This window comes from Apodemus sylvaticus, chromosome 5 (assembly GCF_947179515.1).
Source record: "Apodemus sylvaticus chromosome 5, mApoSyl1.1, whole genome shotgun sequence".
NCBI classification, from domain to species: Eukaryota; Metazoa; Chordata; class Mammalia; order Rodentia; family Muridae; genus Apodemus; species Apodemus sylvaticus.
The window spans coordinates 34454820-34480419 of NC_067476.1; the positions used below are offsets into that span (position 1 = coordinate 34454820).

Here is a 25600-nt window from a genome sequence, read left to right on the forward strand (position 1 = left end):
AAACCCTATTAACCCATACTTATCCTCATTACAGTGACCACATTAAATTTTTTAATATTTTTTACAAAGGATCATGAATTTTTATGAGAAATGAGTATTCACATTCTAGAAGTAAATTATAACAAGTAGCATTAATGGTACCATTTCTAATACATTTTATATTCAAGTACAGGATTTTGGTCCATACTACTGTTCCTTTCTTTTGAGAAAATTGATTTTTAAATTATTTTTAAATTTATTCTCTCATATATTACATTCTGATCACAGTTTCCCCTACCTTTCCTATTTCCCAGATCCACTCCTCCACTTTCCTTCAGAAAATATAAGACCTCCACAACACAGCATAACAAGCTACAGTACCAATAGGTACATATCCTCATATTAAGGTTGAATTAGGTAACCCAGTAAGAGGAAAAAGAATCAGAGACAACTTCCATTCCCACTGTTCGAGGAGTCTCACAAGAATGTCAAGCTGACAACTGTAACATATGTGCAGCCGACCTATTGAAGACCCAAGCAAGTTCTGTAATTACCACTTTAATCTCTGCAAGCCTCCATGAGCCCTGCTTAGTTTATTCTGTGGGTTGTGTTCTCCAGGTGTCCTTGACCGCTCTGCCTCCTACATTCCTTTCTCTACCTCTTTTTTGGAGGGCATTTCCAAAGTTCCAACTTATGTTTCCTTGTGAGTCTCTGTATCTGCTCCCAGCTAATGCTGATGGAACCTATCTGATGGAAATTGTGCTAGGCTCCTGTGTATGAATATAGCAATATATGAAAATAGATATTTTCCATTCAATATATTGTGACTATCATTCTACTACCTCTATATCACCCAGTTCTTCTCCATGTTTCCTCCTTTTCTTATCCACCCCTTTTTGTTTATCATTAAAAAACAAGCAGGAGTCTAAGGGATAAAATGTAAAATCTAATAAAATAAAAAAAAATCATAATAAGACCAAAACATAGTCTAAGGAGAAAGAGCCCAAGAAAAGACACAAGACACAGATATAGATACAGAAACACACTCATTTGCATATTCAGGAATCTCATAATTGTACAAACATCAGAAGTAAAAATATATATGCGAAAGCTATATGGGGGACAAAATACCTTGTCACTACATTATGAAACAAAGAACCTCTAAAGATGCCATTGAGTTCGTATTCTAGTCATATTCTCCTCAGCATACATTCTACCATTAAAAGTAGTTTGTTTGGCAGCTAGCACTTTTACCCACTAAGAGGGGAACCTGATCTAGTATTGGGTGATGGAAAAGGAGTAAACCCTGAGTGCCAGCAGAAAGAATGGAAACAGGCAACCTCAGGAGAATAGAGCTTGCGTGGAACCGTCCCGAAGGTACCAGAGGCCTGGGAGGTGGGAAACTCTCAGGACTCAAAGGGAGAGACCTTAGATGAAATGTCCTGACAGTAGGGAGAGGGAACGTATAGAGCCAGCCTACCTCCAGCAGGACCACAGAGCATCAGATGCAGGAGAGGTGGTTGCTGTCCCACAGTCAAAAGTCTGTGACTATATTTATTTCTGTCTGAAAGAACTACAGGGATGGAAATGGAGAGGAGCCTGAGGCCCAAAGTAGGATCCAGCTCAAGGGGAAGTCCCAAGGCCTAACACTATTACTGAGGCTATGGAACACTCACAAAAAGTGACTGTCCTCTGAAAGATTCAACAAGCAGCTGAAAGAGTCAGATGCAGATATTTGTACCCAATCAATGAACAGAAGCTGCTGAGCTCTGTGATTGAGTTATGGGAGAGCTGGAAGAAGCTGAGGAGAAGGGTGACCCTGTAGGAGGACCAACAGTCTCAATTAACCTAGTCCCCCAAGATTTCTCAAATACTGGACCACCAAACAGGCAGCATACACCAGATGATATGAGGCCCCCAACACATATACAGCAGAGAACTGCAGGATTTGTGTTCAGTCAGAGATGGTGCACCTAACCCTCAAGAGATTGGAAGCCCCAGGGAGTTTAGAGGTCAGGTAGGGTGGGGGTTGAGAGGTGAGGGGTGGAGTATTATCATGGAGACAGGGTGGTGAGGAGGAGGTATGGGATGTGGAATGGTTAGAGGGTAGATGGGGGTGGGGGAATAAAATCTGGAGTGTAAATAATAAATAAATAAATAAATACATAAATAACTTTTTTAAAAAGAGAGTAGTTTGTTCCCCAAGACACTCTCTTGAAGCCCCAAGGGAAGATGACTGAATCTTACTCAGAACAGTAGCTAAAATAGACATTGGAGGAGAATGGATGGAGGAAAGTGGGTGCAAAAGGGAATGGTCAGAGGAATGGAGGGGTCAAGTACAGAGGGGGAAAAATACAGAAATCGAGAGCAGGTTGTGGGGCATATCTCGGACTTGCCAGAGACCTGGAATGGTAGTGGGAGGAGGCCCCAGGGAGTCAATGGGGATGACTCTACCTGAGACTCTTAGCAGTGGGGGATATGGAAACTGAAGTACCCCTGTAGCCAGGCAGTACTCCTAATGGGGGGATAAGGGACATGCACACACCTAAAACCCTACTACCCCAAATTGGCACTGCCTACAAGATGTGCAGGGACAAAAATGGAGCAGAGACTGAGGGAATGGCCAATCAATGCCTGAACCAATTGGAGACCCAACCCATGGCCAAGAACCAATTCCTGACAGTATTATTGATACGCTAGTAAACATGTAGGCAGGAACCAAGCATTAATGTTCTCTGAGAGCTCCACCAAGCAGCTAGTGGAAACAGACACGGAGACCTACAGCCAAATATCAGTCTGAGCTTGGGGAGTCTTGTGGAAGAGTTGGAGGGAATATTGAAGGACTTGAAGAATTTAAGAATGGCACAATAAGACCGACAGAACCATCTAACCTGGACTCTTGGTTGTTTTCATAGACTTAACCACCAACAAAAGAGCAAGCATGGGGGTGATATTCAAGTGACGCTTCCCCTCTCTCAGAGGAGAAGAGAAAAGGGAATGGGAGAGGGGTTTTGTGAGGTAGGGACCAAGAGGAGGGGTGGGTTGTAATTGAGGTATAAAGTGAATAAATAAAATCTGTGTGAAAATTTTATGGTAATTAATATATGATCATATTATCTGGAAATAAAGATACTTTGACTTCTAGGTTTACAATTTATATTCCTTTTGTCTTGTTGCTGTAGCTATTACTTCAAGAGCTATATTGAATAGATATGCAGAGTGTAGGCAGCCTTGCCTTTTTTCTGATTTTAGTGAAATTATTTGAGTTTCTCTCCATTTAATTTGATGTTAATCATGGGCTGATGTAAATTGCCTTTATTATGTCAAGCTATCGCCAATCATCCAGGATTTTTATCACAAACGGGTGTTAGATTTCGTCAAAGGGATTTTCTGTATCTAATGAAATGATCATGTTCTTTTTGTCAGTTAGTTTGTTTATTTCTTGGATTACATTAGTTGATTTATTTATGTTATACCATCTCCATATCTCTGGGATGAAGCTCAATTAATCATGGTGGACAATAATTTTGAACGTTCTTGGATTTGCTTTGCATATATTTTATAGAGGACTTTTGCATCTATGTTTATAAGGTGAATTGGTTTATAATAATTTTTTGTTGGGTCTTTATGTAGTTTAGGTACCAAAGTAATCCTATTGTTTTAAAATGAATTGGAGAATATTCATACTTTTTCTAACTTGTAAAATAATTTGAGGAATATTAATTGGCTTTGACTCATTGAATTTCTGTTGAAATCATTTGCTAAAATCAGCTTGCCATCTTTTTTGACTGTTTGGTAACTTTTAATGACTATCATTATTTTACTCTATGTTATAAGTCTATTAAATAGATTATCTTGATCTTGATTTAACTTTTGGTAGGTGGCACATATCTAGAAAATTATCTGTTTCTTTTAGCTATTCCAGTTTGATGGAATATAGGTATTTAAAATATGTCCTTATAATTCCTTAGATTTCCATGGTATTTGATGTGATGTTCTACTTCAATTTCTAATTATTAATATGGATATTCTCTGTATGTTTTTTAGTTAACTTTGATGAGTGCTTGCTTTTCAATCTTACTGATTTTTTCAAAGAACCAAATCTTTGTTTTATTTTTGTTTGTGTTTTTATTGTTTTTTTTCTTTTTTCTTTTCTTTTCTTTTAAATTTCAGCTACAAGTTTGATTAGTTTTTTTCTGCCAGAATCTTTTGATCCTGCCTAATTCTTTTTCTTCTAGATCTTTTAGGTGTGCTATTAAGTTGTTGATATTTAATCTGTTAAATTTCTTTATTCTGGGTCTTGCCTCTTTGAGCTGCCTTCATTCCATTTGATGTTAATCATGGGCTGATGTAAATTGCCTTTATTATGTCAAGCTATCGCCAATCATCCAGGATTTTGGGTGTTGTGGTTTTATTTCCATTGACTTCTACTGATGTTTCAACTTTTTCTTAATGTCTTGATCAGTTTTGTTATTCAGTAGTGAGTTGTTACAAACATTTTCACGAGTTTGTTACCTCTTTTTTGTTTTTATTTTCGTTCATATAGAAACAATACTTTGTGGTCAGATAGGGAATTGGGTGTGATTTCAATCTTCTTGATTCAGTTGAGACTTGTTTGTATCCTAGTGTGTTATTAATTTTGTTGAAAGTTCCATGGGGTGTTAGAAGTGATATATTCTTTTGAGTTTTGTTGAAACATATCTGTAAGTATCTGTTAAGACTATTTGGTTTATAATGCCAGTTAGCTGCAGTATTTCTCTGTTTAGTTTTTTGTCTGGATGACCTTTTGTTGTTATGAGTATGGTAATAAAGTATTGCATGTATCAGTGTTTAAAGTTCAGTATATGATTTAAGTGTTAGTATTGTTTCTTTTATGGACTTAAGGTTTGTTTCATTGTTTCAAAACTGTTAAGAATTTCAGTTTTCTTGTTACAGTTTTACTTTAATGAATATATAGCATCTTTCTTATCTCTTCTAATTAATTTTTATTTGAATTCTAATATGTTAGATATTATAATGGCTATACCTGCTTGGATTTTAAGCACCTTTGTTTTGAATAGCTTTGTCCATGCTTTTACCCTATAATAGCGTCTGTGTTTGATGTTGAGTAGTGGGTTTTTTGTTGTTGTTGTTGTTGTTGTTGTTGTTGTTGTTGTTCTTGTTGCTATGGTTAGAGGAGGAGGGTGGCTCTTGCTTTTGCATTCATTCTATTATTCTGTGTCATTTTTATTTGGCAACTGAGGTCATGGGTGCTTAGAATTATCTTTCAATGAGCACTGTTTCTTGATTCCTGTTATTTGGTGTGTGTGTGTGTGTGTATGTGTGTGTGTCCTCTTTTGATTTTGTGGTATGGAACTATTTATTCCTTGTGGTTTTTTTGGGAACAGTTAACCTTTTCCAGTTGAAATTTTGTTCTACTTCTTTTTATAAAGTTGTATTTTTATATAGATATTACTTATATTTTGTTTTTTCCCATAATATCTTCCCCCCAGATATTGTGATTAACAGTTTACCTGGGATGGCTTGAGCATTTGAAATCTCAAAGCCAACCCACCAGTAACATATTTCTCTAACAAGGCCACGTCAAGTTAAACAAGGTCATACTTATGTAACTTCCTAAGGGCCTAAGAGACATTTTTGTTCAAACCACCACAGGTGAACATTAAACAATACTTTCCCATGGCCTAAGCATAAAATACACAGTTTTTGAATTGAAATATCTCACAGCTCTAGTGGATAGATGCTATCTATTTAAGTATAGTTAGAGCTAAATTGTAGCGCCTAATCTTGCATTTCTTATAAGCAGTTTGAGTAGGGTGATTCATGGCAGAATGGGAAGTTCGGGTTTTTATTACTATAAGGGATTCTTGGAAGAATTGTACTCCAAATGAAATTCTTGTTTCATAGTTGTTAATAAACAGAATTTGCTCCCTTTCTTTATGTTACTAGATAAGTTGTTCCGAACTTATATTTAAATTGTGTTCTGCAGAAAATGATCCTATGAAATCATTCATTTAGTTTCATAACCAATATTGTTTCAACTTTAGTGACAGTGTTAGCTTCAGAGGGCTCTCAGGGTACCATCACTGAAGTGCCTAAAGGAAAGCAGCTAGGTTAAGAAGAGCATGAACCAGGAATTTCAATATTTTCAATTGGCAAATCACAAGTGGATATATCTACAGGGTACAATGTAATTATAGCTATGATGAAATAAATTAAGGTAACATAGTCATTACATCATTTACCTATTACTTTTATACCATGACTTATAAAATTTAATTTTAGATACTTTGAAGTATATGTTCTTGTGGAGTATAAAGACCACAGGGGACAATAATTTGAAAAAAATTTCTGCTGAGACTTTGTACTCTATCCAGTACCTGCCAACTCCATACCTGCCATCAGGTAGAAGTAACCAACATCCTACTCCACAGTTGTTGTTTGATTGGTTATGGCCCCATGTGTAAGTTGGCATAATCAGTACTTTTGTTTCTGTTACTGGCTTACTGTGGTCACCATAACATCCTTAAGATTCATCCATATTGCCACAGATAATTGTAAATTTAACTTCATAAAGGGTAAATAGTTTCTTAGATTACTTATCTTGTTGATTGCTGTGCCAAATTTGACTCAAGTATATTATTTCAAATTAATTGGGAAAAGGTATATTTTGGTTCATAGATTGAGGGTGGATTTCATATATACTTTTAGGAAGGAGTTCATATCAGATAATACGATGGTCCAGAACTTGCAGAATATGTGCACATTGTACAATACTGACACAGTAGGGTCACAATGTCCTTTCCATCTTTATGTTTCTTTAAGTGCTTGATTGTAAGTACAAAAATGTAAAGCCTGCAGGCGTGTTAATAGGCTCATTGAATCCACGATGTTTCACATAAAGAAAGGAATAGTTGTAAATCAATTTGCCACAAGCTGATAATGTTACCTCTAGTAACATTAGTAAGAAGATGTTTACCTGCAGAGATAAAAAAATGAATCAACAACCTATGGATACACACACACATACAAACATATGAATATATGTGTGTAAAATGTACTTCTGAAATCCAATCTGGTATAAATAATATAGATGCTCTTAGTACACACACACTATATAGATATACACAGAGGATGTGTGTGTACAAAGAGAAACTGCACTCATACCAGATTTGTAATTAGAAGTGTGCTTTACATTTAAATATATGGACTGCCCATGTTCAGAATCACAAATTTGGGAAATGGTGACATGGCTGAGAGTAAAGTAAATTGGCATTGCAAGTGAAGACAGGAGGTCGATTCCTGGCACAAACACAAAAAGCAAAGTCTTGTGGCTCTTTCCTGCAGTCCTAGTCCTGGGGAAAAAACAATAGGTTCCCTGGAGCTTGCTACCAGCTCATGTGTGAGTTCCAGAATCACTGAAAGACCGCATCAAAAAGTAGATGTAGAATAATAGATGAAAACACCCTGGATACACATATATGCACATGCACTCACATGTATGCCACACATTCACTGCACACATAATAACACAGTGTATTTAATCAGTGTAGCATAGTGGGAGTTTTAATAAATAAATAAGAAACTAGAATGCATTTTCACTTCCTTAGGAAAACATCTTTAGCATGTATTACAGAATTAATAATGAGCCAATGGAGAATGAGGAACTTCAGTAAACCTCATTACAAGTGAGAAATAATTATTGTAACAATCTGTCAACACCATATCCAGAGGCTATGCATGTCCCCCCGTTTGGGGTATGGGGCCACCCACCAATCTCCAAAATTTTAACCCAGAATTGCTCCTGACTAAAGGAAATACAGGGACAAAGAGTAGAACAGTGACTGAAAGAAGGGTCATCCATAGACTGCCCCATCTGGGGATCCATCCTACATGCAGGCATCAAACCCAGACACTATTGCTGATGCCAAGAAGTGCTTGTTGACAGGAACCTGAAACAGCTGTCTCCTGAGAGGCTCTGCGTTATCCTGACCAATATGTGGATGATTGCAGCCAACCATCAGATTGAGCACAGAGACCCCAATCAAGGAGTTAGGGGAAGGACTGAAGGAGCAGAAGGGGCATTATATATGGCATCAATAGGAGTGGAGGCCCTTGGTCCTGTGAGGGCTTGATGCCCCAGTGTAGAGGAATGCTAAGGCTGTGGCTGGGTGGGTGGAAGAGCATAGAAGCAGGGTAAGGGGGTATGCAATAGGGGTTTGCAAAGGGAATACCAGGAAAGGGGATAACATTTAAAATGTACACAAATGAAATATCAAATTAAAAAAAAGGAAAATGTGTTTGAATTTTAGGATGGCAGTTTTTACTTATCACAGGATCATAGCACCCAAACAAGTATTAAAGGTAGTGATAAAGTAAGACTCAGTGAAGCATCTGATATGTCCTGTCCTAGGCATGCAGCAGACAGAGAATAACCATTTTTTTCCCGCAGCTTCAAATGGCAGCAAACCAATACTTTGGGAAATTGTTGTGCAAATAGTGATAACCATTGTTTCAACATTTGATGAGCAGATTGGAACGCAAAGTTGGCTATTAGCCTAAAGTTTAAGTACTCCGTAGGAAAACAACTGAAGCGAGCAAATTGGCTTCCATTTGGGATGGGTGCCCAGTGTTCTGAATAAACTTGCTCATGGTAACTTCCGAATCACTGGGGCCATATGTTCTTCCTGACCTTTGGTAAATAGAGCAAAGAGACAGCAGGGTATCTTGAAACAGAAACCACCCTCAGGGTTTTACTCAGCAAAACCTCTAAAATACTCTAAATTTTGTTCAAGTAGAACAAATCTAAGCAAACTTTCTTAGAATTTGAAGTGATATTGGGGGATGATCAGAATATTGTTGTAAATATTATGTATAGCACCCTAGTTAGCCATGACTGTTCAGGGAATAAAGCTAGAGAACACTAAGAATCTGATTTTCCTAAGGATTGAGCCTGAATCGACATAAAGGGAGTGGGAACTGCTTTATTCGGATCCATTAGGTGCTAGGATACTGCACAGGAGAATTTAAGTGTAGTTTACAGCTAACAAAGAAAAATAACATACATGTCTAGAGGTCCATGTCAAGGCAGAACATATGGGTGAAAGGTGTAAAGAACATTTGTTTTTTCCTCATGGTTCAGACATTGTTCTTTAAATGAATACATTATCGGTAAACCACTGTTATGTTACTTTACAAGCAAAGCATGAAAGAGGTGTTATTAATACAGATTTAAGGCTTATATGTTAATGTTAAGAAGATAGACCTAACTTCCCAATGGTGGCATGTTGCTTAATGATGAACTATAAAAACAGTAGTGTTTTGTACACTTAGAGTGGACCTGACAGTTTCCTAATTCACATAGTGAATTAGAAGCTAAAGGAAAGATTACAAGTAAGAACAAGAAAACAAATTTAAATTAAGACTCAGAAGGGTTTAAAAACATAACAATCAACATTGACCAGTGTTTAATCATAGACAACAATGTACTAATATTCTACTGTTTGCACATAGAAGGAAAACCACTCCTAAGTTCTATAGTCATAAACTAGTGATCTCTTTACCACTACTAGAAAAGCTTCTTTTTGCAGTTTTTGGAAGTTTATGTAGAAACCAACAATCTGCCTAAGTGCCAGTTGTAAGAGAATAAGACATCATCTTACAAAGTATTAGTTTCTCCAAATACCATGAGTATTTCCTTTGTTGTTTCCCACTCCCATAATTTTGGATGTTTTAGCTCTTAGTGAGACATCTACATCACACACACACACATGGACACACACACACACACACACACACGGACACACACGGACACACATGGACATGGACACACAGTCACATGGACAAATGGGCATGAACACAAGGACATGGACACAGATATATATCTTCACTCACTCATCATGGTACAGAGACAATCATGGAAGAGTGGAAAGGTTGTAAGAATCAGAGGGAGTGAATGCCTGTAGTGAAGAGTACTTGCCAGGTATGACAGTACAGTTACACAAATAAATTTATAATGGCTAATACTACATGCATAGGGTTTGTTCAAGATCAAATCATCCAGAATCCCAGGATGGTTCTGGGAGATGCTCATGCAGGAAGTTGATGGCTACTGGAAGAGGAAGAGTTTGTTTTCTGTGAGAAAAAACCTAAAAAGCTGCCCAGTAGATGGTTCCACACCATGCAAACATAGAGAATGCAATGGATCAAATCATAGTATATGCATGTGTGAATAGCAAGTAAATATTCCATTAAAAAGTGAGAATTGTGGAACTGCGTTTTTCTGAGTGTATCCTTTTGAAATTTTGAACCTTAGTAAATACTCCTACTTTAAGCAGGACAGACTTGTACTTAATGACTCAGGAAGAAAGAAAGAGTGTGTTCTCTAACTTTTAGAAGTTATGGGAGTATGAAATTACAGAGGGAATACTTACATAAGAGCTGCTATTATTTTGAGAAACTAATACTTTCTAATATCATGTCTTATTATTTTGTTTTGACCATCTTTACATATTTATGTTGTACTATTCATTTGTAATTACTAAATATCTAGCCACAGTATTTCCTACTGTGTTTATTACGTATTTGACCACCATGTCTTAAAAGTACCAGAAACGAAACAGTGATAGTAGCCTTACATTTCTATACATATAAATAATTGTGTGTTGAGATAACATACATTTTCATTTTACTAAGCCCCATAGAAATGCTGTTATAAACTGTACATTTCTTATGTCAGAACATGCTTAATCCAATATACAAAATTTGCCTTAGTCATGGAAATGTCTCTAAATCTAAAATGCAATTGGAGAAGATAACTAATGAAACTGCTGTTTTCACATATTGACTGGGATGTCTGTATGGATAAAGTTAAGTTCAAACCAAGGCCTACAGCAGCTGATTATACCACTTGCTCTAAGTGTCTAGATTTCTACACTGTATTCTGGCTCACAGGTCTACCACAATCCCATGGACGTCTCTATCAAGTTTTCAACAAAACAAAATGCATTTTGGTGTGTTATCATTGGTTTGCATAAACAATTAGAGTAGCTAACAAATATTTTCTTTTTTTGATGAAAGGAATTAGAAAAAGCTGATGGGACCCGAGAACAGCCTCATCTTGCTTATTGGAGAATTAGCTATCTGCCTCAAGACCACAGACATAAACTAATGGTCACCAGGGTCATCTTGCTAATCTTCCATCACTTTGATAATGTGTTTTATTCCGTTGTTAAAATATTAAAGTTTTCCAAATGTCTACTTGATTATGACACTTATTGTGAAATCTGACAAGTTGAAGTCTGCAGCAGCATTGATTTGACTAGCAAATGATTATGTAAGCTTTAGTGTGAAGTAAGTAATATTAAGAAACCTGGAGTTGATATATAATTCTAACATTCTTTATATTCCTATCAAACATATAAAGCACAGAATAATTTTATGGCTAATTTTAATAACAAAGATTACAACTACTGATTTGGTGAAGTTACAACTTACCAAAGAGATACTATGTTTGTCTACTAGCCATTCTATACATATACAATTGCTTCATCCTGAAGAGCTATAGTTACAGAATAAAAAAATAATATTGATTTTATGGCCTGATCATTCAAGCTGTGTTACAGAAAGTAAAATGATGTCTCCTAAATTTTATTGCAATATGATTATATTCTACTGGAATATTTAATGATAAGCATTGCAGGATGCAAAATTTTTACTTTCTAAAAATGTGTTGGATCATTCCTTATATAGGAATGATCATATGTAATTACTCAGGATTAAAAAAGTATGACTTAGCATTTGAATTTTCTAAAACCATTCCTTTCCTTCTGGAACTATTGTAGAATATTGTAATCCAAGAAAGTTAAATCCAAAAAAAGTTAGTGAAATAAGATTTCATACATCTAAGAGAACCATAGATTTTATATTACTTCTATACTTTCATATTATTTGCATATAAACTGATTTATGATAATTTTCATATTTGAGAAATTAGCTTATATACGTATACATCTATTTTGAAGTATTTTCATACATTTTAAAGCTGATTTGGTAACTTGATAAAAATGTAGATGTCTAATTTTGTTTTCATTATAAAGTTTAAAATTTATATACTTTATAATTTTATTTTTTACTAATCTAAACTCAGTGCTTGTTTATATATACAAAAAATACTATTGCATATTCATTTGGAACCTAAGAATTATTACATAAAAATTAATATGAACAAGATGCTATTCTTTCACAAGCATTCAAGTATTTTCAGTTATTTCATAATAAACTTCTTAGTTTTCTTTTAATGTTGTTGAATAGAAAGTCTTTTGTCTTCCTTTGATTTCTTTGTTCTTGATATAATTTATTCATGTCTTAGTATTTTTTCTGCTGCAATAGTATTATAAAACAATATTTAAATCTAATGGCATGACTATCAGAGAAAGGGATAGATACTTAACTTTTTCAATTCCACTCATCTCCCTCTCCCTTTATACTTGCTATCCACCTTTTCAGTCTCCCCCACAAAAAAAAGAAAATCTGTGGATGCTGTAGTGTTCCACATTATATCCTTTTGTCCAAACTTCTTTTCTTGCAAATGTTCATTGTAATGACTGGTTGATCTGGTACAAGACTTTTGGCTTCTGCTACTCTATTGATATTTGAACCTCCCTGCAATTCCTCTCAGATATCCTGCTGCTGCTCGGTGTCATAGAGATCCTGTCATTTTATATCTGTAGAAAGCACCCCTTCGTGTACTCTAGCAGTTCTCCCATGGGGTAGATGTTGGGGTAGGACATCTTAAAGCTCTGAATCTGGCTGGTCAGAACACTGGCTCTCCTGCTCCGCTGATCTGGGTGGTGGCTCACCTCCACAAACCCAAAAACCACGGCCAACATCCAGCTCTGCCTTGCTGCCTATGCAAGGTGCACAGCTTGCTTTCCCTAGTGTGGTTCCCTGTGACAGACTGACCAGTTCTCCCACCATAGATGGATAAGGGATAAATAAGGAAGGGGAGGAGGGCATCTCTCCCTCATCCATGACACTGAACTACAACAAGAAGCAGGGCAGGCTTCCCTATGCCCACACTCTTAGGGCCTGCTCACTTGCAGCCCCCATGGCCAGGGACAGCTCTACTGTGCTGCCCAGGTAAGGTGGAGGGACCTCTCTACAAAGTGCTGCAGCTGTTGAGAATTAACAGCCAATTCTATAGGTGGTAAATTGTGTGAGTGTAGAGAGGGCATCTCTTCCTCCCCCATGTCATCACCGTCAAATAGTAGGGCTAGCTCTCCCACACTCACACCCTCAGGCTGGCTAGCTTGTACCTCTGCCACTAGGTCAGCTCTACTGTGCTGTCTAGGCAAGATGCAGGGCCTGCTCTCACAGTAATGTCAGTGAGGGTAGGGCCAGTTCTCCTGTTCTCATGCCCCCAGAACCACCTCTTCCAGGATGCCCAGGTGACATGTGGGACTAGTTCTGCACACTTCTCAGGCATTAACATGTCCCCAGGACGCAGCGCAGACCATGGACATTCATCTGATCATTGATAGTAATAGACCATCTGATGCTATAGGACCATGTACTCACATGTGAACTCTAGTGGCAGCACAAGCCGGAACTGCACAATCATCTGAGGTGGCATCTCTGGATACTCACATCTCTCTATTCCTCATTACCCTTGAGTTTCCAGTTCTTCTTTCTTCACTGTGCCCACATCTTTTTTCTATTTCTCTTCCATTTCTCTACCACCTACTTGCTCATCTTAGTGGTATCCAGGGTCATTGAGTGTCTGATTTCATCTTAGGAGTGGTTTCAAAAGTGCAATGTCCTGCTTAAGCTCTAGGAAGAAGTCATCTTGGGGATGGTCGGCCAGGACTGCACTGTGCCTGATTGGTGGTCAGCTCAGGGCAGCTCCCTGTCCCAGCTCCATGGCTTCAGTCTGGTAGTCATCTCAGGTTCACTCCTTGCTTGGGTCCACCCAAATGCAAGTGGCGCCATGCGAGGGTCATCTGTCTTAGACTCACTCCTGCCTGATGCCTACAGTGAAAGGGTGAAAGTGGGGGTGGGGGGAGAGAGGGCCTGGGGGAGTGTTTCCTCTGGCTTGTTCCATGCCCTGGGAACCTTTCAGTGCCTGCTCAGTGCTGTACCTGTCATCATCTCAGGGTCACTCTTTCCATGGAAGCTACTATATGTTCATTCATATATTCACATTGAGCTTAGACATAGCCTCTCTCCTCTCTGCCAACTGTTGAAGCACATGACACACAGCAGCCACATTTGCAATGCTTGCTTGCCCTAGGGGCAGGGTAAAGAATATTTTCATACACTTCTTTTTCTAAAATGTGTCCCTTATTGCAGAGAGTGAATCTCTACACAGTAATAAGGGAAAAACACTATTATCTGGGTAATGGCTTTCTGATAACCAGCATTTTATACAGTACTTATAGCTCATATTCTTAAAATACTAAATCACTGAAAGATTGCATTCAATTGTTGGTGTATTATTTATTTTGCAATGCTAGAGGGTGAATTAGGACCCCATAAATACCAAGGAATACTCTACGTCCATCGCTATCTTCAGACAAAAAGTGAATTTACTTTTTATTGAAATATTTCTTATTAGGTATATTTATATTTAAGTTAGATATATATTTTATTTTTGTGATTATGCCACAATAACATCGTTTTGCCTCTTTTTAATTGTTGTAGCAAACAGGTAACATTAACATAATTTTAGCAATATGAACTTTTTATTAACTAGGCTGACCGTCACATTTGTTACGTAAAAGTTTAATTTAAATAAGCCTGTGAATTCTTTGTGACCATAGCCTATTAGTCCAGTATAAATCCTTAAAAAGGAGCTTCTTTCACTAAAATAAAATGACAAAAATAGTTATTAGTAATTATTTTCATAGAAATTAGAAGTTTAGTTTTATCTGACAGACAAGAAAGTTTGGTCAATATCTTTAGTGTTGTGTAGCATTATCAATAAATTTTATGTCTGCTTATTAATAAATGTTAAATTTAAAATCTAATATCTATGTTATTCACAGATTTTACTCATTAAAATCAAATAACTTTCTTTTGAATTTTATCATTAGCTACGTTATAAGTGGTGTTCTAGACTTTGTGAGTTGATAGTAACCACTTGTGTATGAGACCTTACAAAATCTCAGAGGTCTTTTGTGTTTCTGGATCAGTGGCTCACATTGTTGCAGAATGCTATATGATATTTGGAACAACATGCTAAAGTGTTACAAATTAAATACAAAATAATTTATAAACACCTCTATGTTTGTAGATTAAATATTTATTAGGGTAAGAACCACTTGAGACTTGGATGGGGGGAGGAATGCAGGAGGGGAGACTAACATTCAATAAAAATGTTCTCTCTTCAATAGCTAATTTGAAAGTGGCATATAACCAAATATGGGAACCAGGAAGGGCCTCAGGTACCTCACTCAGTCTGCACAACCCAGTGGCTGTAGTAAGGATCTGAGTTTTCATTTTATATTACTGAAGGGCCACACTTCATTTGTCAGTGACAAGTGTACATCTAGGCTAGGCCCAAATGTCCCATGCCCTAAATTATCCACTGAATTTGAGCAAATTGGTGCCTGAGATAATATATACTATGATTGTTACTTGTGAGTAGGTTGGAATATGTTGCTAAAAGCAAAAGTTGCTTTGGGATTGGTTCCCTGGCGGTTTAGATTTTTCAAAAACTTCTTAATTTAGGGTTCTTAAATATTTCACCCTCTCTTGTAGCCCATTGACCAGAGGTAGGCGAGAAAGGATAGTAGGAAAAGGGGTTTGTGGACCTGTTGGGAAATAGTTTCTTCAGATGATTTCATTCTTTGGTTTCAGGTCACTATCTGTCCAGTTTAGTAGCAAACAATAAACATGAATTAGGAGTGGTGACTTGATCCAATAGAAAGAGCAAACCTCCAACAAGGTGGCATGAGTCAGCAGATGCAGGAAGAATTAGCTGGAATGCTGACAGAAGATTTTTGGTGGAAAGACCAGTGAAGCATAGTAAAGAACTGAGACAAGCAAACCAGCAAAGACCAGCAAAGAAGCAAAAGATTGCATGGAGTACCAATACAAGAGCATCCTATCACCATTATTGGCATTCCATTTATATTCTTTCTTCCATCATGTGCCTTGTCAAGCATCTGTTTTTAGAAAAACATCTGATGTTCCCTCATAAGACAAATTCCAGAAAAAAAAATTACATGCCACAACTGAATTGGTTTTTTGTTTTTATATTTTTAATTTAAAATTCATTTTAATGGTTATTTTATTTATTTACATTTCAAATGTTATACCCTTTCCTGATTTCCCCCGCCTCCAGAAACCCTCTATCCCATACCCGCTCCTCCTACTTCTATGAGGGTGTATCCCACCCACAAACCACTCCTGCCTCCCTGCCCTCAAATTTCCCTACACCATGGCATCGAGTCTTCACAGAACCAAGGGCCTCTTCTTCCACTGATACCCAACAAGGCCATCCTCTGCTATATATGAAGCTAGAGCAATGGGACCCACTTTGGTTGGTGGTTCAGAACCTGGGGGCTCTGCTTTATTGATATTGTTGTTTTTCCTATGGGCTTGCAAACTACCCCCCTCCCCAACTCCTTCAGTCCTTTGCCTAACTCTTCCCGTGGGGACACCATGCTCAGTCCAATGGTTGTTTTTGGGTATTCACCTCTGTATTTGTCAGGCTCTGGCAGAGCGTCTCAGGAAACAGCTATATCAGGCTCCTGTCAACATGCACTTCTTGGCATACACAATAGGGTTTGGTGACTGTCTATGGGAAGATGTAGGTAGGGCAGTCACTGGATGGCCTTCCCTTTAGTCTCTGCTCCACACTTCGTTTCCATATTAGTTCCTGAGAGTATTTTTTTGTTACCCCTTCTAAGAAGGTCCTAAGGACGCACACTTTGGTCTTCCTTCTTGTGCTTTATGTGGTCTGTGAAATATATTTTGGGTTTTCAGAGCTTTTGGGCTAATACTCAGTTATCAGTGAGTGCTTATTACATGTGTTGTGTAGTGGATAATAATTAAGAAAGATTACCACCCCTGCCATAGACTCTGTAACAGCAGAAATCCCATGGTAAAGCATGACTCTCAAACTTAAATAGTTGACCAAATATCTTTATGTATATAAAACTCCCAATTACATAATGCCAATTTACAATATTAAAGTCTTATGTCAATATTTATAACCTCTCCAAAACACGAGAAATACTTCTGAAGCCATCTGGGTATCCATGTCTCCACCTCTGCTCTGCTAGTCTAGTCTACCAGTTTCTCTACGCCCCTCACTTCTCTTAGCTCCTCCTCATCTCTCCCATCCAATCACTGGCCTCTCACTGCCTCAATGTGAATGGATAGGAAATATCTTGCAACAGTCTTGCTTTGGGATTGCATTATCTCACTCGGGATGATATTTTCTAATTCCATTCATTTGCGTAAGAATTTGATGAATTAATTGTTTTTAATTGTCAAGTAGTACTTCATTGCATAAATGTACCATAATTTCTGTACCCATTCCTCTGTAGAAGGACATCTGGGTTCTTTCTTGCACCACCTTGCAATCCCACCGGCAATGGATGAGTGTTCCTCTTTCTCTACATCCTTGCCAGCATCTGCTGTTACCTAAGATTTTCATCTTAGCTATTCTGAACTGTGTGAAGTGGAATCTAAGGGTTGTTTTTTTTTGCATTTCCCTGATGACTAAGGATGTTGAACATTTCTTTAGCTGCTTCTCAAATATTAAGGTACCTCAGTTGAGAATTCTTTGTTTAGCTCTGTACCCCATCATTAATAGGGTTATTTGATTGTAAAATTTCTTGAATTCTTTGTATATATTGGATATTAGTCCATTATCGGATACAGGATTCATAAAGGTCTTTTTCTAATATGTTGGTTGCCATTTTGTCCTATTGACAATGTCCTTTGCCTTACAGAAGCTTTGCAATTTTATGAGGTCCCATTTGTCAATTCTTGATCTTAGAGTATAAGCCATTGGTGTTCTGTTCAGGATTTTTTCCCCTGTGTCCATGTGATCCAGGTTCTTCCCCACTTTCTCTTCTATTAGTTTCTGTATCTGTTTCTGTATCTGGTTTTATGTGGAAGTTCTTCATCCACTAAGACTTGATCTCTGTACAAGGAGATAAGGATGGATCAATTTTCATTCTACATTATGATTGCCACTTGAAGCAGCACCATTTGTTGAAATTGCAGGCTTTTTTTCCACTGTATGGTTTTAGCTCCTTTGTCAAAGATCAAATGACCATAGGAGTGTGGGTTCATTTCTGGGTCTTCAATTCTATTCAATTGATCTTCCTGCCTGTCTCTGTACAAATACCAAGCAGTTTTTAATCACTATTTCTCTGTAGTACAGCTTGAGGTCAGGGATGGTGATTTCCTGCACAAGTTCTTTTAATGTTGATAAAAGTTTTTTTGTTATTCCAAATGAATCTGAAAATTGCTCTCTCTACTTTATGAAGAATTGAGTTGGAATGTTGATGGGGATTGCATTGAATCTGTAGATTCTTTCATTAAGATGGCCATTATTACTATATTTGTCCTGCCAATCCATGAGGATGGAAGATCTTTCCACCTTCTGAGATCTTCTTGGATTTCAGCCTTCAGATACTTGAAGTTCTTGTCATGCAGATCTTTCACTTGCTTGGTTAGAGTCATATGAAGTTATTTTATATTATTTGTGACTATTTTCCTAATTTTTTCAGCCTGTTTATCCTTTGACTAGACAAAGGGCACTAATTTGTTTGAGTTAATTGTATATCCAGTCACTTTGCTGAAGTTGTATATCAGGTTTAAAAGTTCTCTGGTAGAAATTTTGGGGTCACTAAAGCATGCTATCATATCATCTGCAAATAGTCATATTATAACTTTGTCCTTTCCAATTTGTATCCTTTTGACAAAGGATTTTTGTTTGTTTTCTAATTGCTCTGGCTAGGACTTTGAGTACTATATTGAATAGGTAGGTAAACATTGGGAAGCCTTGTCCAGTCCCTGATTTTAGTGGGGTTGCTTCAATTTTCTTTCCATTTAGTTTGATGTTGGCTACTGGTTTGCTGTATATTGCTTTTATAATGTTTATATATGGGACTTGAGTTCCTAACCTTTCCCTGAATTGTTGAAGAAACCAGAAATTTCCACTTCAGTTCCGAACTATTTTTTCTCACGTTTGAGATAGGGCCTAATCCTGTAATGTTGGCTGGCCTAGAACTCACTTTGTAGCCCAAAGTTCTCTGAAATATGTGCCAATCTTCTCCTCAACCTCTGAGTACTGCTGTTAGAGAGTAAGCTTCCATGGCTGCCTGATTTTGAATTAATAACAAAGAAGTTCACCTTGCAGAGGCTAACCTATTTAGAGAGACCCTCAAACACATAGGGGGAACTTTTCTAAAAATGAGTGTTTACTTTGAGCCTTTGATATAGTAAGGTGGCATTCTGTGAGATGATTCTTTGGCAAGGAACTCTTAGTGCCTTCAACATTTACAACAGCTCCCATCATGAAGAAACAAGATCTTCATTTCTATAACTTAAGTAGAAGGTTGTATAACTTATGTGAGCTTTCAATAATGCTAAATTCCAGTAAGAAAAATGGCCTGATTTACATCTTGATCTTGTTCAAATGTCCCTAAATGATCATATCCTGAGGTCAGCAGAGGCAAAGGTGTGTGTCTGAGGTTAGCCTTGCCCATAGAGAGACTAAAGAAATTAAACAATGGCACACAAATTTGCAACTAAGTCTTATAGTAGAGTTAATCTGTGTCTAGCCTTCTGAACTAAAGAAAATATGAAGATATGGAAAGAAAATTTGAACAGCTTTCATTATATAATATGAATAGTACTTTATACTTCTAAACATATCCCTTATATTTTTAAATATTATTTTATATGATTTTTATTATTTATAATATTTGATATGGTTTTATGTGATACAGTTCCTCAGGGTTATGGAAGTGAAGTTTCAGGAGCCTGTGTTGTAGGGAAGTGTGTGACAGATGCTTGCTCACATCAAAGCAGACTAAGAAGCAGATAGAGTGTAAGAGGCATGAGGCAAAGATAATACACAGCCCACAATCTGTTTTCAGAAACCTCCTTCCTCCAGTTAAGCTTCAAAGTCTCGAGGTTGCTAAACCTCTTAAAACCAGGCTACCAGCTAAATGTTTAATGACATAAATCTGGGAAGGATATTTCATATTCAAAGCACAACACTGTTTCATAAACTACGGATATCTCTAAAACCATCAGTTGTGTATTTAGAGAGCGTGGTAGATTTACATTTTAAATTGATTATGTGACATCTGAAGACGGATTGCTTGGGTATAAAATTTAAAGAAGCTACTTAAAGTCAGGAATCTACTGAAATAGTTTGTGTCAGAAATGTAAGCTAATATTATCATATTAGTATTTGACAGAAATTAAGTTATGGCTATATTGAGCAGATAATTTATGGTACTTGATAACTTAGTTCGCAGACAGAAATTGAAGGATAAAGATAATCTCAGATTCCTTTCTGTTTTCTGACTTATTGATATTTACTGAGTTATAGAATAAAATAGCAGATCCAGTTTTACTAGAAATATAGAATATAGATGTTTGTCATGAGTTACATGCTGGACACTGAGAGAGAAATAGCCAGTAGTTAGGTAACAAACTGGCCTTTTTTGAATGCCATAAAAATAACATAGACTAGTTGGTTCTCAAAAAAAAATTATGGTCTTGCAGGTATAGATATTGATTTAATAATCTGTGAATTCTTATCTACAAAACTTTCTTTCAAATTATGAACTCTTCCTTTAATGTTGTCATACAGATGTACACACCTACTCCTATTTGTATCAATGCAACTTGTTCAGGCTGTATATATGTTTTCAGAGCTGATATATTGGCAGCAGATAATCACTTGGTGTGCTATTCTATGGAAGACTATTTCTTCCACTCTCAACATTAGTTGCCTATATTTCCTTGTGTGGCACTGAGCCTTTTGGGCTTTCATCATTTGTGTAAGTATTGTTGTGTGTGTTCAGGCAGTCATGTTTAAGCAGTCATAGTGAAGACTGGATCTCACAACAAACATCCTAACATCATGGCTCTTACAATCTTTCGGTTTTTCTCTTCTGTACTGATCCCTAAGACATATGCGCAGGAGTTGTGTTCAAGATGTATGTCTTGTGACTGGGATCTATAACTTCACATTTTTGACTGATTGTTGCAGTAATTTCCAACCCCAATTAGTCTATATAATTATAAAGTATGTGCCTAGATCAGTTACATCCAGCACTGTACTAACTTATTCCCCAGCTATAAGACACTTTGCTACTTGCAGTTTCTCCTAGCCATACAGTTCTGATCTGTTGTGCCTTCCTCCTACTCTACTTCCACCCTCTCTTCCCTTCTGGTTCTCCTCTCCTACCTGCCCCAACTCTTAAAGACCTCCTGTCCCAGGTTTACCCTGCATTGCCTAATCACAGGCTTCAGCTTTATTGACAAGTTAAAATGAGGAGAATATTCACATGAGATCACCTGAGTACATGTGGTCTACTGTTTGTTTGGGACAACCCCTATTGAGGGAGCAGAATTAACAACATAATTCAAACAGCATCAGGACAATCCACAGCATTTCTCCCTTTTTTCCCAATTAAAAAGGCTCTTTCTTTCAGATATAAATTGTACACAACCACAATAATTGTGTAAATTATAAAGTATGATATACATTTAACATCTAGTTCATATTTATCAGTTTAGATAAACTCATCTACCATCTATCCTAACTAAAGAGTTTATGATTCTGTGCCTAAATTATCTTGATTTTAACTTATATTACCATCTGAAATCCATCCTTTCCAATCTGAAATGCCTTCTTTAATGCTAAACCACATAAGTTCAATTATGAGACTATAACTAGACTTCAATTCTGCCAGATATCCGAAAAGGAATGAAATATTACTTGAATATGTAGGAAATACAAAAGCATAGCTTTCAAATCTATGTAGAGACAGCTGGATAAGCCCCTAATTTCTTATGACATTGGAGCATTTGTCTTCAACTTCTAGCCCAAAACCATCAGACAATCCTTAAGTGAAGCTGGAATTATGAAGGACTAGCTTCCCTTGTATTGACAGAGCTAAACAGTCTATTATTCCACATCTGTGGGTCCTTTTTGAAAAGTATTTTTGTCTGCAGATGAAATAGGGCAACTCTTGCCTAGTGGCTACCTTGCCATGATCAGCACAACTACACCTGGAGGAAATGGTGCTCAAAATCTTTCTTGAAGTGGAGTGGGGATACTATCAGGAGCACACATGTCATATAGTCAGTTAATCTTTAATAATGACCTCTGACACTTTTGAAGAATATGTATGTATGTATGTATATATATATATATATATATATATATATATATATATATATATGGTCTTATACATATATGTATATACATATATACATATATGTAAAATAACTGACTTATCAAAAACTGATTCTTTTCATGCTGTCTTTCTCTTCTTTCATTCTGCTATATATATAAACCTTACAAGCAAGACATAATTCTGTAAAGATATTTGTATGGAATGTACATGGAACATAGATCAATTAAGAGAGATCAGTAAAAAAAAGACACCTGCCTTTCTTGAGAGGTTAGTTTGTTCAAATAATCAAACTATAATATAAATTTTCATTCATGCCATCCTAAAGAATGGTATGTAATTATGTGAATTTTTTACTCAATAAGAGTTATTGTCTGTAAATTGACATTTAAGTCTCAGCTGGTTTCAATTATGTCTCTGTGTACAGAGACATATACAACACCATATATGTATTATTAATCCTCTTGACCTTGTCAATCTCTTTCCTTTTCTGTCCTTAGTCAAGGTCTTCAAGGAAGTTTCATTTGTCATGTCTGATTTTTATCAAGTTGGAACAAACCCATAACTCTTCTTTTTCTGTGGAAATATAGGCATAACCTCTCCCCCAGCAGAACACACTTCCTGTTTTTATTCTGATGTTAAAACATCCTTAAAATCTGAAAATAAGCAGGATTTTTATTTCTTTTACAACCTAGTGTCTTTTAGCAGCTATAGTTTTTTTGTTCATTAACATTTAAAAATTTAAGGTTAATAAAGCACTATGTACTCTATTTTTGGGGGTCATTGTTGTCCTGTTCTGTCTGTTAAGTATTTCTATCAGAGTATGATTAAATTTCTCTACAACTGTTATTTATTTTGTGTAGGATTATTCAATATGTTTGTAACATGTTTTAAGGATTTGGGGCTCCATCTCATATACAGTTACAAAACTCAGACACTATTATGTATGCCAACAAATGCTTGCTGACCATAGCTGGATATAGCTCTCACCTGGGAGGCTCTGCTAGTGCATGACAAATACAGAAGGGGGCACCCTCAGCCAGTCATTAAACTGAGCACAGGGTCCCCAGTGGAAGAGCTAGACAAAGGACCCAATGAGCTGAAAGGGTTTGCAGCACCATAGGAGGAACAATAATATAAACTAACTAGTACTCCAGAGCTTCCAGGGACTAAACCACCAACCAAAGAGTACACATGGAGTTACTCATGGCTCCAGATGCATATGCAGCAGAGGATGGCCTTTTTGGAAATCAAAGGGAGCACAGGTCCTTGGTCCTGGGAAGGCTGGATGCTGCAGTATAGGGAAGTACCAGGATAGGGAAGCGGGAGGGGGTTGATTGGGGAACAGGAGAGTAGAGATGGGTTATGGGATTTTCGGGAAGGGAGGGGAACCAGGAAAGGGGACAACATTTGAAATGTAAATAAAGAATATATATAATAGAAAAAAAGTTGTTGGGCACCAATTTGTTATACTAAATTCTGACTCCAATAAACCCATAAAAGGATCACAGAATCCAGTTATTATAGTTATAATTATATATCTAAATTAGACATATCTAACACTATATTAACTTATTCTCCAACTATAAGACCCTTTGTTTGTTACTTACAGTTTCTCCTGGCCATGTAGTTCTGTTCCATCATGACTTCCTCTTCCACCTCTTTTGTCCTCTCTCTCTTCCCTTCTTGTCTTCCTCTTCTACCTGCCCCCACTCTTGAAGTCATCTCATCCCACCTTTCCCCTCCACTACCCAATCACAGGCCCTAGCTTTTATTGACCAGTTAAAATTAAAAAAAAAAAAATTAAAATAGATCACCTAAATACATGATCAAATACTTGTTGGATACAACCTCTCTTAAGAAAAGAAAATTAATATAAAAATTCAAACAACATCAATACAAACCACAATTGACTGTTGTTTTTCTATATTGTGCTTCCTTGCTTAGTGGTAAAGTCTACCTAGACTATGTGGGTATAAGGAGAGGTGTTTAGAAGAGTAAGGGGCTGTTTTGTTTTAGTAACATGGCAGTTGTACGTTCTCTTTCCATCATTCTCTAGCCCTGGAAGGATTTGCTAGGTTTTTAGTGTTATGTATGATATACTATTTTTGAGAGCCTCTTAAGTCAAATTTGAGAGCTGTTAATTACCACTGAGGTATTTTCACCAGAAACCTGCAGTTTATTTTTGTGACTACAGAATGTCTGACATTAGGGTTTGTTGCTTTTCTTCAACTATCTCCAAAGAACTTAGAGCGATGAGTTCAGGGTAGGGCCTTGGCATTGTTTTGGAGTGGGTGGTATGGGATGGGGAGTGTTCTTTGCTTGGAGGTAGTCAAACATTAACTTGTCTGAGAAAAATCAAATGAATAAATGTGGCTAATTCTAATATGACAAGATAGCACAAACTTATAGCTAAAGCTAAGAAAATAATCTTATCAAATGTTATAACAATGTACTCTTCCCTTTATGATACTTAGAAATGTCATAGGAGTGCTATAATTTCATTTCTGTTGCTCTGTAAAATACTTTGACCAAAATCAATTTAGGGGATGGTGTATTATATTGCACCCTTTTGTATTGCTTTTAGTTTTGTTAGAGAAATCAATTTGGTTAGCCTGATAAATTCCTTTTCTAATAATTTGGATAATGTTTTCTTAAGTCAAATCCCTTATAATTTCATTCTAGTTTTCTAATTTACTTTATTTTTATGATTTTCTTCAGCATTTTTCTAAAACATAAAACTCTAGATACATTGTTCTGTCATTTTACTATAGTCTACTGCGTGATATAATGAAAGTTGGAACTATATAAACAAGGCTGCACAAAACCGAAAACGAACCAAAAGGAGACTGGCTGAAACACATCCCCTGTTTTTCTTTTATGCTTTTGTTTTTGCTTTGTTTTATTTTGTTTTGTTTGTTTTCTCTAAGAAAAGGGAAAGAATATCTCTTAGCTCTAGAAGTAGATTTTAGGAAGTAAAGGAACTGTAAGGATTCCATCATTTCTAATTTCAGGGTCAGATTTCAGATTTAAGCTAAATCAGAAAAATGAAAATACATGTCAGAAGAATCTTCCGGTAGCCAGACTGACAATCTTCAAATAATAAACAAGAGCAAGGAGAGATAAAGAACAAGCAGAGAGACCTCTGAAGTACTCGAAGATCACACTTGACTTCGAGAGTAGAACAGATACTGGGGAAAACCTTTTTCCTTCTATTGCCC

The 25600-nt window shown here is 36.7% G+C and overlaps 1 protein-coding gene and 1 non-coding gene across 2 annotated transcripts in view; one reads left to right on the top strand and one right to left on the bottom strand.

Moving 5' to 3' along the window:
- Galnt13 (polypeptide N-acetylgalactosaminyltransferase 13) overlaps positions 1 to 25600 on the top strand; it is a 604615-nt gene that overhangs the window by 33008 nt on the left and 546007 nt on the right. The gene's annotated exons all lie outside the window — the stretch shown is intronic.
- LOC127686578 (small nucleolar RNA SNORA17) lies at positions 14145 to 14276 on the bottom strand. The gene has a single exon (XR_007978185.1). It is a non-coding gene; the product is annotated as a small nucleolar RNA SNORA17 (small nucleolar RNA).